A 5,123-nucleotide genomic window follows, 5' to 3' on the forward strand; every position below is an offset into this window, starting at 1 on the left:
AAGCGAGGAGCAGAGACATAATGAACATGTGGCATGAGTGGAAATAAAACTTGTTCTCAAATCACCGAGATCTGGGTTGTTGACTACCTCAGCCTAATGCAGGCTATCCTAACTGACACCATTTAAAAAGCATGACAAATGGGGGGCCAACACAGCATGGGTCTTCAAAGTTGCTATGAACAACTCCTAGCGCCATTTTTCTTAATGCAGAAGACATTATAGCAAAATAAGGAAGCTATTTCAACTCAGTAAATTCAACAGGTTGAAAACTTAACTATGTCCCCTTAACCAGCACTGTCACAACCCAAATTGGCATCAAACCTATGAAAAGCTTCATCATAGACTGGCTCTGGGGGTAAACAAGTGATTTCAACCTGAGGTGTAAAAAGAGTTCTCAAGGGACAGGTAGATACTAAAATAAGTTGGAGGGAATCCTTTCCTTGTATTTTCAGATTCCATTTGTATCCATTTCTAAAGCTGGTCATCGTAGTAATTACTAAACCGGAGAAACTTGTCAGCCTTGGTGACCTCTGGCCAGCTAATGCTGGTATACCTGTCACGTTGTGCTGTGCTGTTATAGTACTTTGCTCCCATGTCCCCCTTTTTAAAGTTCTTCCATCCATTGAAAAAGAAGAGCTCACCTCCTACACAATTGAAGGCTGTGCAGGCACATTGTTTGGGTTATAGAAATCTACGGGATGTCCATCACAGGGACAGTTCTAAACATTGGTATCTGTGCTGAGAAAATAAATGATTCTCATGACTGGGTACCCAATTTTTTGCAGGTTAGGTAGCTTCCAATTCTTTTGCTCTCAATATATATACTAGTATATTAAAAGAGTACTAGGTCATATTTGGCAAGTAACTCAGAAACAATTCAAAGAATCGAGTTATGTTGCCAATAAAATTTCTCCAGCCCAGCCAGTGTGGCTCAGTGGTTGAGCATTGGCCCATGAACCAGGAGGTCACAGTTCAGTTCCCGGTCAGGGCACATGCCTGGTTGTGGACTCGATCCCCAGTAGGAGGCAGCCAATCAATGTTTCTCTCTCATCAATGTTTCTCTCTATCCCTCCCCCTCCCTCTCTCTAAAATCAATAAAAATATATTAATAAATAAGTAAATAAAAATTTTCTTCCAGTCTTATTACTTATTTCTGTGAGTGAAGTTTCTTGAGGCTTGCAACTAGAAAAAATGACATAGATAGTATCAATGTGTACTCTTCTCTCATTCTAGCAATAATAAATATTCCTCATAGGTAAGTGAACTAATATTTTTAAAAGCTCTAGGGGGTAGATTTTCAAATAAAGTTCTACTTTCTAATGTTTAAGGATTATTGATAAATATCTGTGTCTTTTCAAATGTTTTTTATTGATTTTTAGAGAGAGGGAGAGAGATAGAAATTTGGATGAGAGAGAAACATCAAACGGCTGCCTTGAGCCCCAAACCTGGGCATGTGTCATGACCAGGAATTGAACTGGTGACCTCCTGGTGCATGAGTCAATGCTCAGCCACTGAACCACACTGGCCAGGCAATATTTGTGTTTTTTTAATCAATTATCTACTTTAAAAGTATAGATAAATGCAGCCTTATAATCACAGAAAAAAATTGTAATTTAAATCCTAATTTATATATTTATTTTTGTTACAGAGAAATATACACATATAAAATATAATATGTTAGCATTTTATGTATAACATTATCCTATCTAATAAAAGAGTAATATGCAAATTGACTGTCACTCCAATACACAAGATGGCTGCCCCCATGTGGACACAGATGGCCGCCACAAGATGGCCAGCAGGGGAGGGCAGTTGGGGGTGATCAAGCCTGCAGGGGAGGGCAGTTGGGGGTGACCAGGCCAGCAGAGTAGGAAAGTTGGGGGCGACCGGGCCTACAGGGAAGGGCAGCTGGGGAGACCCAGGCCTGCAGGGGAGAGCAGTTGGGGGGGACCAGACCTGCAGGGGAGGGCAGTTGGGGGTAACCAGGCCTGCAGGAGAGAGCAGTTAGGGGTGACCAGGCCTGCAGGGGAGGGCAGTTGTGGGGGGACCAGACCAGCAGGGGAGAGCAGTTAGGGGTGATGAGGCTGGCAGGGGAGGGCAGTTAGGGGTGACTGGGTCGACAGGGGAGGGCAGTTTGGGGGGATCAGGCCTGCAGGGGGGGCAGTTGGGGGGACCAGGCCGGCAGAGGAGGGCAGTTAGGGGTGACCAGGCTGGCAGGGGAGGGCAGTTAGGGGCAATTGGGCTGACAGGGGAGCAGTTAGGCATCAATCAAACTTTTATTAGATAGGAAGATATCTGTATAATACATCAGGATTTAAGTCTAATGGGGGAGCAGAATTCAAATATACATTTAAAGAGGAAAAGGAATTATGCAAAAATACTTATTAAAAAAGCATTGACATGTGATTTTAAAATGACTGATGGTATGTATTAAATCCTTTAAATTCCATTTGGATTCCATTGCATACATTTAAAGGAGTGAGATAGCAGTTTCATTTTAGAATATCAGTATTCACAAACTAAGGCGATTATATTTAACTTATAATTTAAATTTGTATATAGCAACTTAAAAATGCACCACAAATTTTCAAATTATTCTAAGGGACATGAGTAAAAGCATCTGCAGACCACTCTCTTATCCCCGGAGATGGACCTTCTCATGCCTATCCCTCATCCTTCAGCTCCCAGTGGGCTCCCAGCATTGTCCACACGGTGGCAGTAGTGTCTATGCAAAAGGATGGGTTTCCAGATCTAGAGGACTGCTAAATCATTCCCATATTACATTTGTAATCAACATGTTAAATAAATAGTCTAGGTATTGCATTAGAACAATAAATGTCCACTGTGACTTACCACTGCTGAATTTCAAACTATTTCATTAAATTTTCCAGTCATGTAATGAATAGGCTATAGCTATAAATATTAACACTACATAAATCTCTTTTCACCCACCTGGGAATGACCTGGACATTCAATTCATTTTTTACACTTCTCTCTGCTGCTTATATAGTCTCTGCTCACCCCCACCCCCAGGTTCAGTTGCTAAGCAACTAGAAGAGCTTTGTTGTTCTTCAACACTAACCATTAACTGCTCTCCATTTCTCTAATGAGAACATGGCTGCAGCCCAAATTACCTCCTTTTCCTGAAAATCAGAACAGGATGCTTATGACTTATGCTAATAGTAAAGCAAGTCACATCCCAATAGATAAATGCAAGAAAAAAACCCGCAGGATTCTCAAGCAACTCTGAACACAATACCCAAACACAGAATTCACTTCGCCTTATTAAAAAGATCATGGCCCTAGCCAGTTTGGTTCAGTGATTGGAACATTGGTCCAAGACTGAAGGTTCCTGGGTTCAATTCCAGTCAAGGGCATGTACCTCAGTTGCAGGCTCAATCCCTGGCCTGATCAGGACGTGTACAGGAGGCAACCAATCGCCGTGTCTCTCTCACATAAATGTTTCTCTCTATGTCTCTTTCTGAAAATCAATGGAAAAATATCCTTGGGTGAGGATTACCACCAACAACAAAAAAATCATGATATTATTGAACACCTACTTATGCTAGGTACTTTGCATATTTGCTAGGTGCTTAATATGTGTTATTTCTTTCAATCTTCAAAATATTATTTCTCTTAATACACAACCCTATTTTTTGAAGATTTTTATACCCCAGGACAGAGTAACTTTATGAGATTTGGTTGGGTGCAAGATATATATACACACATACACACACACACACACACATATATATATATGTATATATATTTACATATATATATATATGTATTTTAGAAAGTGTTATTGACAAAAGGGAAGTGGGAAAAGAAAACTTGAATAGCTAGCCATTCGTCAGTGATTCCTAGACTTTTTAAAAAAAATTTTATGTTAATTTTCCAGATTGGAAAGCTGAGACCAATATAAGTTAAATGATATGCCTTTAGTAAATGGCTGATTTAGATTCTGTCAGACTCTAATACCATCATGGCACATTGCCTCTTGCTCATATTGGGTTCAGACTGATGTAAGATTTACTACCTTAGCTCATCTATATATATAAAGGCCTAAGCAACTTTTACGACTGAACGACTGGAACGACCAGTCAACCAGTCGCTACGATGCACACTGACCACCAGGGGACAGACACTCAACTCAAGAACTGCCCTCTGGTGGTCAGTGCATTCCCACAGCCAACCTCCTGCAGCCCCTCCCCCCGGCCAGCCAACCTCCCACAGCCCCTCCCCCTGCTGGCCAACCTCCCATGGCCCCTCCCCTGGCCGGCCAGCCCCCACCCCCCCCCCCCATAGCCTTGATCACTGGCCAGGTCGAGGGACCCCACCCATGCACGAATTCATGCACCGGGACTCTAGTCCTATATAATAAAAGGGTGATATGCAAATTGACCCTAACAGCAAAATGACCAGTTGCTATGATGTGCACTGACCAGCAGGGGGCAGCGCTAGGGATGTCCTAGGGTTCCTGGGCTGTCAGAGGAATGTCTGACTGCCAGCTTAGGCCCGATCTTCTGGGGAGTGGACCTAAGTTGGCAGGTGGACATCCCCCGAGGGCTCCCAGACTACAAGAGGGCACAGGCCGGGCTGAGGGACACCGCCCCCTGAGTGCACAAATTTTCGTGCACCGGGCCTCTAGTCTATATAATAAAAGCCTAAGCAACCATTACGGTGGAACAACCAGAACAACCAGTCATTATGATGCGCACTGACCATCAGGGGGCAGACGCTCAATGCAGGAACCGTCCCCTGGTGGTCAGTGCACTCCCACAGGGGGAGCACCACTCAGCCAGAAGCCGGGCTCACGGCTGGCGAGCACAATGGCGGTGGCAGGAGCCTCTTCTGCCTCCGCCTCCGGGCAGTAAGGAGCGAAGAGCCCTGGACTGTGAGAGCGCCAGACTGCGAGAGGGATATCTGACTGCCCAGGGGGATTGGGCCTAAGACAGCAGGCAGATATTCCTCCTGGGATCCCAGACTGCAAGAAAGCACAGGCTGGGCTGAGGGATACCCCCCCCCCAGGGCACTAATTTCATGCACTGGGCCTCTGGTTCTAATATATAAAAAGCCAGGGGCCGTCACCACCAAAACAACCGGATGGACGACCGAACACA

This window comes from Plecotus auritus (assembly GCF_963455305.1).
Source record: "Plecotus auritus genome assembly, chromosome: 3".
NCBI lineage: Eukaryota > Metazoa > Chordata > Mammalia > Chiroptera > Vespertilionidae > Plecotus > Plecotus auritus.